The sequence below is a fragment of the Callithrix jacchus genome, chromosome 7 (assembly GCF_049354715.1).
Source record: "Callithrix jacchus isolate 240 chromosome 7, calJac240_pri, whole genome shotgun sequence".
Lineage (NCBI taxonomy): Eukaryota > Metazoa > Chordata > Mammalia > Primates > Cebidae > Callithrix > Callithrix jacchus.
Genome location: NC_133508.1, coordinates 100,370,710 through 100,386,506, shown reverse-complemented (window position 1 = coordinate 100,386,506; position 15,797 = coordinate 100,370,710). Strand labels below are relative to the sequence as shown.

The 15,797-nt window shown below is 38.6% G+C and overlaps 1 non-coding gene and 1 pseudogene across 1 annotated transcript; one reads left to right on the top strand and one right to left on the bottom strand.

Moving 5' to 3' along the window:
• The window catches only part of LOC100404174 (small ribosomal subunit protein uS2B pseudogene), a 63,608-nt pseudogene that overhangs the window by 39,280 nt on the left and 8,531 nt on the right, over positions 1-15,797 (bottom strand).
• Positions 2,157-2,217, top strand: LOC118143440 (U7 small nuclear RNA). The gene has a single exon (XR_004727656.1). It is a non-coding gene; the product is annotated as a U7 small nuclear RNA (small nuclear RNA).

Genomic DNA, 15,797 nt, shown 5'->3' with positions numbered 1-15,797 from the left:
AGTACCTCATTTGTATAGCTTTATTCCTTTTTCAATATTCCCTTTCAGATTGTTGTTGTTTTTAGTTTTTGGATGTGTAGACATTTGCTCATCATGGATTATTTCCTCATGTGCTTTATTATGAACTTATCTTTACTGATACTGAGGCTTTCTCTCTCTGAGAATCCCTTGTGGTCTAGTTATGGGAGGGTCTCCCCAAATTAATATCACACTTGTTTCTACAGTTGCTTTGGGGAGATTTCCAACCATAGGTCAGTCATTGCATTACAAATTGAGACCTCCTAAATCATGTATATTATATTACTTAACCCCAAATTTATATTTCTTTTCTAGCTCATCCCTTCTAGAAGGAGCAGCTATTTGAGGCTGTTGGCTTTATCTAAGGATTCTCAGTTCCTCACGCACATCTAAAGCCTCGTCCTTTTTTTCTACCTGAATATTACAACTTAAGTCTTTAGGTTACTGGAACCAATACCCCTCCAAGGCAATTGAAGCTTCACCCTAGCTTATGGTTCAACAGCTTCTTTATTTTTGGCACCTATGTTGGATCAAAGAAGTCCTTCCTCCTTTTTTTTTTTTCCTCGGCCATACTTTATTTTTTTTGAGACGGAGTTTCGCTTTTTTTTTTTTTGTTTTGTTACCCAGGCTGGAGTGCAATGGCACGATCTCGGCTCACTGCAACCTCCGCCTCCTGGGTTCAGGCAATTCTCCTGCCTCAGCCTCCTGAGTAGCTGGGATTACAGGCCCGCGCCACCATGCCCACCTAATTTTTTGTATTTTTAGTAGAGATGAGGTTTCACCATGTTGACCAGTGGGTCTCGATCTCTCGACCTTGTGATCCACCCGCCTCGGCCTCCCAAAGTACTGAGATTACAGGCGTGAGCCACCGTGCCCGGCTCTCAGCCATACTTTAAAAGTAATGTTTGTTTTATTTCTTCCAGCGCTTCTAGGTATGGGTAGTGGAAAATATGTTTTTATACGGTCAGAAGTCTCAGTAATGTGGAAAAAACTATTTATGTTATAGGGTTTTTAGGATTAAACGAAATAATATATATAAAGTGCTTAGCGTAGTACCCAACACAGAAGTGCTCAATAAATGTTAGCTGTTATAATTATTAACTAATGCTGATTGAGAAGCTCTAGATGCAAACTCAAATCTGCTTAAGAAAAACTACTTAAATGTATTTGAAAACTAATGTTTTGGCCCTCTCTTGGAATGTAATGTTGGCTAATTTAAAAGTAAGCTCCCTTTCTTTTTTTTTTTTTGAGACGGAGTTTCGCTCTTGCTACCCAGGCTGGAGTGCAATGGCGCGATCTCGGCTCACCGCAACCTCCGCCTCCTGGGTTCAGGCAATTCTCCTGCCTCAGCCTCCCGAGTAGCTGGGACTACAGGTGTGCACTACCATGCCCAGATAATTTTTGTATTTTTAGTAGAGACGGGGTTTCACCGTGTTGACCAGGATGGTCTCGACCTCTTGAACTCGTGATCCACCCGTCTTGACCTCCCAAAGTGCTGGGATTATAGGCGTGAGCCACCGCGACCGGTGTAAGCTCCCTTTCTGATGTAATGTGAACACACTAAGCTTACTGCCTACGGTATATTCTATCATATATTCTATCTTTGAGTGTTTCATCTCACTTTTACTCTCTTCCGCTTAGCATGCCGGTGGGTACAAAACAGTATTAATAAATATTTGATGTCTGACTCAATTGAAATGTATATTTTTTTCTTTTAACAGATACATTTTAATTCAATTCCTCATAATTATAGCTTATTTTATAAACATGTTTACGGCTTCTTTATTAAAAATCATCAAATTTTAGGCTGGGTGCAGTGGTTGACACCTGTAATCCCAACACTCATGGGAGATGGGAGGAGCACCTGAGGTTAGGAGTTTGAGACCAGCTTGGCCTACATGGTGAAACCCCATCTTTACTAAAAATACAAAAATTAGCCAGTGTGGTGGCAGGCACTTGTAATCTCAGCTTCTCAGGAGGCTGAGGCAGGAGAATCACTTGAACCCGGGAGGCAGAGGTTGTGGTGAGCCAAGATGGCACCATTGCATCCCAGCCTGAGTGACAAGAGCATGACTCTGTCTCAAAAAAAAAAAATCAAATTTTAAAGGGACATGAAAATAAGTTGAAATTTATTTTATTAGTATTACAACTGTTTTAGAATTTGTCTAGGAGGCTTTCTGTTTTTTGCCAGAAGCCCCCCCCCCAATTAATTTTATTAAGAAAAAATAATCTCTCAGTCTTGTTCCTAAAATATTTATTTACTTCAAGATATGAATTTAGAAAAAGCATTTTGTATATTATTAACAGACTATGTGGTTTATTTCCACTGAAGAATATAATTAATTTAAACAAAGCATATCTAATTAAAATGCAGTGTGGAAGTAATTTTTTTCACGTTCTTAAAAGAGAAGAATGATGGAGGAAAAGAATAATAGATAGTATTTTCAATCTGAGCCTCTATGTGTTATCAAAATGGATACTATTCTATTTCTTCTCTATAACAGATATTGTATGTGTGTGTAGTCCTACTTTTGTTAATGTGTCTTCATTTCTGGGTGAAATGAAAGCTGACCTAGAACTGTGGTCATTCCTGTGTCAAAGTTGCAACAACTGTGGTCACCGAACAATTACTATGGCAATCTGACTGGTCCTAAAGGGATAGTTGTGTTAGACCAAGATCTAAAACGATCTGTAGAAGGCGAATGAACTGCAGTTTCAAACTGCAACAATTTGAGCTTGTGTCAGTATTTAACCAAAAGAAACAGATATGCAGACAACTTATTCTTGGATATCTGTTCTTTTTTCTAGGATAAAAGTCCTAGAAAACATTGAAATGTTTCTTTACTCATTTTTTTTTTGACAATTTTATTTTAACACTGAATAACACTGAAATATTGACAGAGCTCTAAGAAACAACATAGATGACTATGTGATTTCTATGACAAATAAAGAGTTTTTTTTTTTTTAAGAACCATCACATTCTTTTGAACTGGCATATAAATAAAGATGTTATTTCTTTCTTAACATGAGATTCTAAAATATTTATGAGGTGCTTAATTGAGACAGATTGCTAATATACAATAGGATGTAAGGAAATAAAAAAGTGACAAGGTGTTTAACAGCAGCACGTTTTTATTTATTTATTTATTCCCAAAGGGATTATAGATTTGTACTGATCTATCTACCTTTTCTAACCTTGCTCAGATACATTTTTTAGATCATAACATTTTTAGCTGGAGTTAGTGCAGAGCTATAAGAAAATGAATATCCTGCATTTTTCCAAACTGTTTTTTGTTTCTTTACCTGCATTCTTTCATTCCTTCAGCATATGCTGAACTCCTGTTCTGTACAGGCACTGTGGTAGGTATTCAGGGTACTTTATTGTCTAAGACAATCAGGGCTCTCTTGAGTCTCCAGTGCTGGATAATTTTTCCCCTTCTCTTTCATTCTTACACTTCTCTGCCGCTTTCTTTCTCTAACCTTTCTCTTCTTTACCTTTGTTTCTTTCCCTCATTTCCTTATTTCTCTTCCTTTCTCTCTTTGTCAGAAAATTGCTAAAGGACTTTCCTGTCTTCTTCAAGCTCATCTAGGCCCAATGATGAGACTTCCTTCATTGCACTACACTCGTTTCCTGTGGGAATTCAGGGACATTCATAACTTTTGGCCTGACTTAGCTATGTCTGTACCTCTTCTGAGGGAAATTGGTTGCCGGCTAATGAGAGTATTATTTCCTCTGCTGCCATGGAGTCACACTCCTTTGCCTTTCATCATGCTGCCAAACTCTGTGAAGAGTGAATCCTTTGGGAAAAGACATCTTTCTGTCTGTGTCTATGAGCAATCATTTTTTGGTTGAAACAATTTTTTAAAAATTGGGTTTATATTCATGTACCTAAATTTATTTCCAATTTGGTTTCATTGATCACCTTACTGGCTGAGTATTTTCATTTCTGTTGAGCTTCCCACAGTGAATAGTACAGAGTATTTTTCCAGCACTATTTGGTGAGATAGGGAAAGGTTAGGGAGGAAAGCCTAATATAAATTCAGAAATGACCATCGTCCTATTGTTTTCTAATGCAGTGTAGTAAGAAAAGAAAATAGGTGTAGAGTCACAACGAAAAGTTGATAAGGATAAACAAGCTGGGTTCACCTGAAATCACAGATTAATCAGAAGAATAGAATTTATTTTAGCCCTGGAAGAGTTATTTTGATCTAACCTTGGCTCTTTAAAGCTGATAATCAGAGATGTCAAGTTACTTGCCAGATATAACACAGCAAATTAACGACAGAGCTGAGGCTGGAACCCAGGTCTCAGTTGCCAGCTTCCTTTCTCACCAAGCAGGATAGAAGGTAGGGAATAGGAGTAATTATCTTTTGATGGAGATGGATTTGTTAGAACCATGGAGATTCAGACGTTTATACTCTTTATCTCTATATTCTTTAATACCTTGGAATTAAAGAATGTAGTTTCGGCCAGGCATGGTGGCTCATGCTTGTAATCCCAGCAGTTTGGGAGGCCGAGGCAGGCAGATCACCTGGAGTCGGGAGTTTGAGACCAGCCTGACCAACATGGAGAAACCCTGTCTCTACTAAAAATACAAAATTAATTGGACATGGTGGTGCATTCCTGTAATCCCAGCTAGTTGGGAGGCTGAGGCAAGAGAATTGCTTGAATCTGGGAGGCATAGGTTGCAGTGAGCTGAGGTTGTGCCATTGTATTCCAGGCTGGGCCACACGAACGAAACTGTCTCAAAAAAAAAAAAAAAAAAAAAAAAAAAAGAATCTAGTTTCTTATGATCCTTGTGCAACCAGCTAAGGTGTCGAAAAGAACTGGTACAATAAAATTAACTGCCTATTGCTATCTATTGAAACTAGGTCTGCATTGTTAGTATATCCATAGGTGTGAGTTTATTTTATATCTTGGTTTGATGTTAGTTATTGCTTAGGGGAAAAATGTTTTTCCCTTAACCTAGGTGCTGGAGTTATAGGTAAAGTTGGGCAGGTGAATTTGTTATTGGTGAATTCAGGGGACAAGTAATACATTGAAGAGTTCTGGATATATATAAACTCCTCCACAGGACAGAGGAGTTTAAACTTGGAAAAACAAAACTTGAATAAGGATTCAGAACCTTAAGTTTATTACTTATTTAATTAGCCTATTATTTGAGGTGGCTTAGTACAGAGTTTAATCTCTCTTCTTGGGAAATCATTTGATCTCTGGCTTTCTATCCCCCGAAAAGCCAAAAAATTATTACATCTCTGCTCCATTGGTGTGGATATTTTCACTGGTGTGGCAGCCAGTCCCCAAAATGGTCCCCAATGATTCCTTGCCTCCTAGTAATCATGGCTTGTAGAGTCTTCCCACATTATAGCAGGGTTTTTCTGTGTGACCAATAGAATACGGCAAAATAATGCTATGTCACTTCTGAGGCTAGCTCGTGGAACACATTGTGGCTTCTGCCTTGTACTTTCTTTTTTTTTTTTTTTTTTTCCTGAATTGGAATTTCACTCTTGTTGCCCAGGCAGGAGTACAAGGGCGTGATCTCACCTCACTGCAACTGCTGCCTTCCAGGTTCAGGTGATTCTCCTGCCTCAGCCTCCTGCAGCTGGGATTACAGGCGTGCACCACCATGCCCGCTAAGTTTTTGCATTTTTAGTAGAGACAAGGTTTCACCATGTTATCAGGCTGGTCTCAAACTCCTGACCTCAGGTGCCTGGCCCTGCCTTGTACTTTCTTGGATCCTTTCCTCTGGGGAAAGCATACTGCCAGGTTATGAGGATATTGAGACAGCTCTCCAAGTAGCAAGGAACGGAGGCTTTCTACCAAGGATCAATGAGAATTTGTAGTCTTCTGTCAACAGACATATGAGTGAACCATCTTGGAAATAGATCTGTCTCTGGTCAAACCTTCAAGTGACTGCAGCACCTGAGGTTGCTTGAATGTAACCTCATGAGAGACCCTGAGCTAGAACCATCAGCTTAGCCATTCTCAGATGCTTGATCCCAGAAACAATATGAGATAATAAATGCTTGTTGTTTTAAACTGTTACATTTTGGGGATAATTTGTTATGCAGCAGTAGGTAACTAATACAGTTCAGAAGACAAAAGTTAAATATCCTTAATTAATTAACTGATTATACGAGATCAGGTTTTGCTATGTTGCCCAGGCTGGTATTGAACTTCTGGGCTCAAGCAGTCTTCTTACCTCAGCCTCCCTGTTAGCTGGGATTATGGATGCACACTACTGTGATTGGCTCTCTGGCATTCTTTTTTATTTATTTTTTTCTTTTTTCTTTTTTTAATTAATTAATTTTTTTAGACAAAGTCTCACTCTTGTTGCCCAGGCTGGACTGCAGTGGCACAATCTTGGCTCACTGCAACCTCTGCCTCTCAGGTTCAAGCAATTCTCCTGTTTCAGCCTCCCAAGTAGCTGAGATCACAGGTGCCCGCCACTACGCCTGGCTTTCCTTTTTTGACAAGGAGTCTTGCTCTGTCATCCAGGCTGTAGTGCAATGGTGTGATCTCTGCTCATTGCAACCTCTGCCTCCTGGGTTCAAGCGATTCTCCTGCCTCAGCTTCCCGAGTGGCTGGGATTACAGGCATCTGCCACGATGCCTGACTAATTTTAGTATTTTTAGTAGAAACTGGGTTTCACCATGTTGGCCAGGCTGGTCTCAAACTCCTGACGTTGTGATCTGCCCACCTCGGCCTCCCAAAGTGGTGGAATTAAAGGCGTGAGCCACTGCGTCTGGCCTCTAGCATTCTTAATTAAAAAAAAATAATAATAAATGGAGATTTTAATTGTGTGATTTGACCCTTATAAACAATCCCACTATCTTTATTTGGCCTGTATTCAGTATTTTCATTTGATTAAACAGAAAACTGAAGAACAGGAAAGTTAAGTGATTTTTCGGAGGAGCTAGTAGTTGCTGAGAATTAAAATATACTTCTATTATTTTTCCACTTTTCCTTAAAGTACGGTTCTACTTAAACAGATTAAAGATGAGGCTGGGCGCGGTGGCTCAAGCCTGTAATCCCAGCACTTTGGGAGGCCGAGGCGGGTGGATCACGAGGTCAAGAAATCGAGACCATCCTGGTTGACATGGTGAAACCCCGTCTCTACTAAAGATACAAAAAGTTAGCTGGGCATGGTGGTGTGGGCCTGTAATCCCAGCTACTCAGGAGGCTGAGGCAGGAGAATTGCCTGAACCCAGGAGGCGGTGGTTGCAGTGAGCCGAGATCACGCCATTGCACTCCAGCCTGGGTAACAAGAGCGAAACTCCGTCTCAAAAAAAAAAAAAAAGTAAAGATGAAGTCCAAAATGGCACCAGCAAATTCAAAAGAGCGTTATGGTTTGTGCAAACTTTGTTTAAAGATAAGTTTTCTCAGAGCTACTGTTTTAGTGTTAAATAATTTCTTTTCTTTTTTTTTTCTGACACGGAGTTTCGCTCTTGTTACCCAGGCTGGAGTGCAATGGCGCGATCTCGGCTCACCGCAACCTCCGCCTCCTGGGTTCAGGCAATTCTCCTGCCTCAGCCTCCTGAGTAGCTGGGATTACAGGCACGCGCCACCATGCCCAGCTAATTTTTTGTATTTTTAGTAGAGACGGGGTTTCACCATGTTGACCAGGATGGTCTCGATCTCTTGACCTCGTGATCCACCCACCTCGGCCTCCTGAAGCGCTGGGATTACAGGCATGAGCCACCGCACCCGGCGTGTTAAATCATTTCAAGTGGTCTGAGTCATTTTATCGTTACACACACACCGGTCAGTTATTTCCACTTTCAGTTAATAAATGTGGAGAGGGGGTTCAAGAGATCATTTAACATAGGCCTAGATATGAATATTTTTGATCAATTCAACAGACACTTGTAAAGAGCACCACCACTGGCCAGGGGATACAAAAATAAATAATAACAACTCTGCTAAAAATGTTTATAAGTTAATAGGTTAGTGGTGGGGCAGATAATTTCAATAATGATACAGGTATTTTATAGGGCATAGGTAGAGTTTAGAGGAGGTACACCTAATCCAGTGTGGGAGCTCAAGGAGGACAAATTACTTTCTCAAAGACACACAGCTATGTGTGTGGAATCTTGAATCTGTCTTGGTTGTTTTCTAGAGACCTGGGAGTGGTAGGAACAGGATTGTAAGTTGCCTGCCTGTAAGGTACTGAGGGAATGTATTTTCTTACCAGGTCCACGAGGGGGCATAGTTTTAAGGGCAAGAACTTTCCAACGCCATGCCCCCTCACGTCTCTCTCCATCTGGGGGCAATTTAACGGTCTATGTTTTAATTTTCGCAGAGGCGGGAAGAATCAAAAGTCAATCACTCCAGCGGAAGTTCTAAGGAACTCCTTTCACTGGCCAGGGGGTCTTTAAGAAGGCGGGGGTTCCTCCCAGGTTAACAGTCCCCTTCTTCCCAACCCTTTCAAACTCCAGGTTTTGGTCCCCTTCCACGAACACTCCCTTAGTGGAAGCCTTCGTTCTCTGTCCTGGATTTCCCCTCTGGAGTTCCCTTCCATACTCTTCGTGGAAGGGAAGTTTTCTCTCTTCTTTTTTTCCTCTTTCTCTACCTAAATAAATTCACTTTCTACAAAACCTCTGTTTGGGGTTCAGTATTTACTTTGAGAGCACACCTGGTTCCCTCTCTCATTCTTGAGAGAGCAGGATAGCAAGAACCTTGGAGAAACGTGCTCTCAGGGGAACTGAGGGCACCCCTGAACCCCAACAGTACTGTCTGTGTTTCTTTATAGAAACTCCATACTCACTGAGATATTATTCAAACTACTTTTTCCTTTTTATTTATAGAGATGGGGTCTCTTTATGTTGCCCAGGCTTGTCTTGAACCAGTGGGCTCAAGCAATTCTCCCACCTGGGCCTCTCAAAGTGCTGGGATGACAGAGGTGTGAGCCACTGTGCCTGGCTCAAATTTTTTTTGTTTCTCTGCCAACCAGGATAAGTAGAATGGGACAGAAAGACTAAGAAACAGAAACATTAAAATACAAAACAAAACCCAGGAAGTATAGAAGTGTTAGAAACGAGTTAGGAGACTCAAATACATAAGGCCAAACTGTAAGAATAAAATATTTGGGGTGTGGGATTCTTTAAAAAATATATTAAACAATTCTTCTTAATGCTTTGTCACATATTTCTAGCTAGTAATCAGTAAGAAATTTGTGACAACGTGCTGTTTTGGCTTTAAGGAAACATTATACCCATGGATGAAATTGGTAGAATCTAGTACTTAATTCTACCAGTTTGAACAAGCAAGTTCAGACATTATAGAGCCAAGGGAACTTCCAACAGTCTTCCATGAATGAGGCAATCTGAATGAAGAGGTCTTTTGTAACTTCATTTTGAACTCTGCCCACAAATCAAAGGTCAGCAGGCCCTTCAAAGAGGCTTCAAAATGCCTGGAGGTGCTGCTGTGCCAGTGGTTGCTCCTATGTGATAGGCAGAGGGAAAAAAGCAACAAGGAACAGGGGACAAAAGGCAAAAAGAGGGCACTGAAAGAGAAGAGGGAGAGAAGGAAGGGAGAAGAAAAAGGAAGAACTAGTAACTATTGTTTGTTGAGCGCTGTCAGCCACCGTGCTGAGTACTTTGCCAACTTGATCTCAATCCTCCCCACAGTCCTATCAGGTAGTACTGGCAGTACTTTTGTTTTACTCATTAGGATACTGAAGCTAAAAGAAAGTAATTTGTCAAAAGTCATACAGCTAATAAGTAGCAAAGCTGGACTTTGAACCGACGTCTGTCTGCCTTCAAAATCTAGCACTCCTTATTACAATGCCACAAGGAAAACATGTTCACCTATTAGGGTCTGAGAAACACCTACCACTGACGATGACTGGCTGGGCCCTTCTGTGGCTGGCCCTTGGATTTTTTTTTAAGTTTGTAGACAAGTCTTTAACAGGATGAAGATCCCTTAATTGGATTTGCCTGTTATCCAATATTGCATACCGCATCACATGCCGTGCTTCAGTTCCCTATGTGAATCAGTTAAAACCTTCCCATTTAGTCTAATGAACCCTAATTTCAGACAAAGGTAACTGTCACCTTTTGTTTCATCCTGTGCTTTTATTTTTCAAATACCAGAGCCGACCTCTGAACTCAATCTGCACTTGCCTATTGATGCATAAATATCTATAATATCACAGTAAATTAAATTCTATTTTAAAGGGTTTCTATTTAACAATCTGTCAGAACTTTCACAGCATTTGATTTCTGGTCGCCTCTGTCCAGTGACAGGTTTATCTCAATATGGCTTGATTAATGAAACCTTTTATTTGGTGTAAGCACACCTATTATTACCATAGTCTCTTAATGCTTGCTTAGGCAACATTGAGGTCTGGCAGCAGAGACTCTGAAAACTTCTAGCTTCTTTAGCTCCATCAGAACATCGGGTGTGGTTAACAGACCAGGGACTGATGCCCTCCTAGTGGGGAGCATGGTGATGTTAGTGTTGGTTAAATGATCTAGCACTGTCTCAGAGGCTTGGCCAAACTGTCTTTTAACCTCAGGGTTTAAAAATGTTTCCGACTTAGTGCCAAGAAATCTGCCTTTCTCTCCATTGCTACTTTGTCCTCATATGTCAGTCATTGAGGGGCATAGTGGACATCTCCCTTGGGAGCCAAGAAATTGCAGTGTGTACTGTGTAGCTGAGAAGTGGGATGCAGTCTAACATAAAATAACATAGTGAAAAAAAGGGTCTTAATGAAGCCAGCGGTCCAGGCGCTAACAGCTCTTAAGAAATAGAAATGTATGATGGATATTCCACAAGCAACCTTTTCAGAAAAGAAGAGTGCAATTGAATTATGTTTTGTTCCTGACAAGTATTTACCTCAGAGAGAAGCTGCCATTACTGTGGGACTATCTCCTTCGTGTCCTGCGTGCTTCCAAAACCCAGGGGAAAGAAATAACTTGGTTTGCACATAGACTCAAAATGTTGTCACTCTGTTTTACATTGATATTAAATATTTAATAACATTAAAAGCAAGACATTGAAAATAAAATCGAAAACTGTGCTGGAGAAATTGTCTTCTCTGCAGTTTTCCTATCTAGTATTTTCTGTACTGGTAAAATGATTTGCTTCTGCTGTATATTACACTGTTGCTTATTTGTACCCCTGTCCCCTGCTAATACTTAAAACAGCTGATACTTTTTTGTTAAACGTTCTTTTTTTAGTTTGTGGTCATTATGGCTTTAAGTGTAGTAAATTCCACCTGGAGAATTTAACAGTTTTAAACGTTCCGAGGTAGGAAAGAGAATACAGTAATATTAACAGGTATGATTCAAGTTTCTAATAAATAATAAAATCAGATAAGTGAAACCAATGAGTCTATTATTTAAAAATAACTTTATGATAGTTAACATTCTGTTAAGACTTGAATATTTAAAGGAAAACTAACCCCTAAACACATTAGAAAAAAGTATTTTGTTTAGTTATTATTCTAGATTGATTATTAATTTGATTACTTGAATTTGCAGTTTATTTTTAAATATATATGCTTACATAGACCTTAAATCACAGAAGTTTTCCTTCTGGAGTTTTAGGAGTGAAGAGGAATATATTATAGGAAATATTTCTTTTAAAGGAGTAACATCAGATTTTTATTATCAGTTTAGGGTTAATAGAATTTCTTGTAATCATTACTGGGAAAATAAAATATAGTTTAACTGTACTTTCAAAATTAGATATATGGTTTAAGAATATTCAATAAAATAAGAAAGTAGAGAAACTAGTTTAATTTCAAATGATGCTGAAAGTTAATCAAATAATTTTAGTAACATAATTAGGATTTGGATCTTGTGTTCTGTTTGAAAAAAAAATATATATATATGCCATTTTTCTTCATTAAAAATGTTCTTTTGTAAGAAAATACAGAAACCTCTTAATGAGATTCTGAGCGGAGAGTTATGATTCTCCAACATGTTTCTCAGGTTTTAGTTTATTTCACATCATGCTTTTTAACCTTCAACAACAAATATTGTTGTAGTATGAAGACAGCAAATCTAAACAATTACATATGTAGTCCAAAGGCATACACAAGAAAATCAATATTTGACATCTTTGCAACTCCCTCTTTGCAGTAGCGTTCAATAGCTCTTATTCATTATACACTTATATCTCTTTCAGATTCGCCTTTGTCACTAGAAACCCATTTTTTTTTTTCTCCTTTGACTTCCACATAACTTCTTTGCCCTGTACTTTTACAGATGCCTTCTGGCTATAAATACTAATGAAATCTCTTTGCTTAATTCAATTTTGCTGGTACACTTACAGTTATGACCTAACTTTCCCACGAGAGAGACTGATTGAACATTCCACTACCTTATGGATGGGAGCAAACATTCTTACAGAACTGGACTGACAATTTCCATAATTATAGAATTCACAGCCTAATGACCTTAAAAAACAATAAAAAGATCTCTTGTTAATTCCATCTCTGTTACTGACATTCAAGATATTTCATTTTTCATGGGACAACAAATTTACTTTTTTATTTTCCAAAGAGCAGTCTATCCTTTCCCCCCAGATTAAATTTTCTGAATATTGAAGTATTCCTTGAATATTTAGCATTTCTTTGTCTTTTAAAAGTTAGAATATTTATGATCCTTAGAATGAGTTTGACTGATTTATAGCAATCAATTATAAGAGTGCATTTTCAAATAGCCCTTTTAAAAATGAAGAATAGAATAATTAAAAAGATCACAAGTCCTCCCTTGCATATAATTATTTCATTATTTCATTACAGTGCAGAAATTATTTTTGCTGACTGTGAGCAATTTTAGTTGAGCGAGATCTGTGTTAATATCCAATAGCAAACAGTTCTTCCTAAGATATAAGATCACTAATTGCCTGAATTTTATTCAGTACAGTGAGTCTTAAGAGTCACATTGCAGTATAAACCTAATCACTAGGTAGAGTGGGTACAATGCCTTTTCTGTAGTGTAGATATCCTAAAAGCATAACCTGCCTGCTAATTTATTCCTTCAACAGGTTTATTACCATATTAAGCATTTGTTTTGTAGAATATTCTTAACCTATCTAGATTGTCACAGAAAATCTGTGACAATGAAATATTAAAATTCAGACTTGAAGTGTACTAAGGCCAGCATGAATAATTAAAGCTAAAACACAGCATCTTTGGTTCTTTCTAAATACCAAAATGTTCAGTACCTGGCATATATTCTGGAAACTTTTGGCTTACAAATAAAGACTTCACGAGGTATGGAAATCTTTAGTGTAGTAAGATAGGCTGTTATTAACTGAAGCTAAATTAAATGTTAATAATAGCCATTTTCTTGGAAAAATCTAACATTCATCATAAACGTGATAGTATTCTTGGCATATCTAAATATTTTATACATATATAAGATATTTTCTTCCCATAAATATTTTACATACATTTATTGCTATGGGAAGAATGTATAAATTATAATAAAATTCATCATCAGAACCACTATTTTTTTTAATTTCCCATTTTAATGTGTACAGATAGGGAAGTTTTTGACTAACAATCCTGAATTTTGCTTCAAATTTAATAATATTCAGTTTTCTCATATTAACGCATAGGCCACCTTTTCTCCTTTTTCTTCTAGTCCTCTGAACAGAACCACCATCTTAATGACCTAAACTGTTTTGATCAAATGTGAGTAAACATATTACAAAATTATTTGTAATTACATATATTTTAGTATGAATATGATGCTGTTGCTGGTCTAACTTAGACCTTAAGTGAAAAGTGCAGTATTCTTAGTCTAACTTCTTGTTTGTTTTTGTTTTGTTTTTTTTTAAAACACAAGGTCTTGCTCTGTTGCCCAGGTTGGAGTGCAGTGTTGTGATCTTAGCTCATTGGAGCATTGAACTCCTGGGCTCAGGTGATCCTCCCACCTCAGCCTCCTAAGTAACTAGGACTACAGGCAAGTGCTACCATGCCTGGCTAATTTTTTAAAAGTACAGACAGGGTCTTGCTATGTTGTCCAGGCTGCTTAGTTTAACTTTTGAAAGTGGAAATTAGGTACATGAAGATCTCACTGGTATTAATTGGTAAATTTGTGTATTCATTGAGCAAATATTTCTTAAGCACCTCTCTGTGTTAGGTATAATTCTAATATGTTAAAACTACTTTCCCACACCCTTTCAAGAGAAACACTAGCGTGTTTGCCTTCTTTGCTTGGATTCAGGTATGTGCATTTGCTGCAAAAAGGAGAAATTGGCCGGGTGCAAGCCTGTAATCCTAGCACTTTGGGAGGCTGAGGCAGGAGAATTGCTTAATCCCAGGAGTTTGAGATCAGCCTGGGCAACATAGTGAGAATCTGTCTCTACCAAAAAAAATAAAAAAGAGAGAGAGAGAGAAAGAGACACAGAGAAAGGGAGAGGGGAGAAAGATTGGCCAGCTTGATACTTAACAATCAATTGAGAAGTTATAAAGTTGTTTACAACTATAATTTCTGGATTTAATGTGTTAGCAATAACTGAAGCCCACTGGAACTCGATAAGAAATGAGTTACTATTGTGAACACAACAGTTTTTACTAGAGAATTATGTGTGTTACAGAATGCCAAACAAACTATTGCCTAGAGGAGTTTTTCTTATAGTGAAAGAATTCTAGCATGGTGCTTTGGGAGGGTGATGTGATCTGGAAGAAGAACTAGACTCTCCAGAGTCCTGGGTTCCGCTACTGCTCCTAACTAGCTAGAAGGCTTTGGGCGTTTTGAAACCTCTCTGAACCTTAGTTCCAGATCTGGAAAAAGTGAATCATATTCCTTGCTCTGCCTCTTCATGGGAGGCTATCATGATAAATAGTAGCCTCCTCATTTGTAAAGTGAAAGTTTTCAAATTAGAGTAGAGCAGTTCTTAAAGTGGGAGAAGTTTATGAATCTTCTTGAAACAATGCAGCATTTTTTGTTCGTCTTTCTGCGTATGAGGTCTGTAGTTTTTGTCAGATTCTCAAATAGGCAAGTGATCCAAAGGAGGTCAAGAAATGATGAATTAGAGAATCTCTAACATCCTTTCTACTCCTAAATTCAAATTCCATTCTCCCTCTCTGAATTATAGATATGAAAGCACTTTGAAAGAGTGCTAAACAAATGCAAAGCATCATTCTCTATCTCTCTTTATGGATGTAGCCTATGTAAAAGTCATAGCCATGCTTGGAATACTGATATTATATTATGTTGCATGAGTTATTGAATAAACATATGTCCTGGGGGAATTCCTCAAATGCAAGGTTCAGTATTAAACCCCTAGGATTAGAGTGTGCCATAGAGACTCAGACAAAATAGAAAAGAAATCTAGGTGAGAGTGCACTTTTTTTTTTTTTTTAAGATCGAGTCTCACTCTGTTGCCAGGCTGGAGTGCAGTGGCATGATCTCGGTTCATTCACTGCACCCTCCGCCTCCTGGGTTCAGGCGATTCTCCTGCCTCAGTCTCCCAAGTACCTGAGACTACAGGCACGCACCACCATGCCTGGCTAGTTTTTTCGTATTTCAGTAGAGATGGGGTTTCACCATGTTTCCCAGGCTGGTCTCGAACTTCTGAGCTCAAGTGATCTGACCGCCTTGACCTCCCAAAGTGCTGGGATTACAGGCATGAGCCACCGCACTCCATCAGATCTTATACATTTTTATATCCATAGCCCTAAGCTGGGACTCAGTAAAATGTATACATTGAATGCCCTTAGGCTGGTGACTTACTTTCTCTGAACAATGTTTTCCCTTTTTGTAGGAATAATAATAATGATAACAAAACCCTGGCTACCATTGAAGTAGTCTGC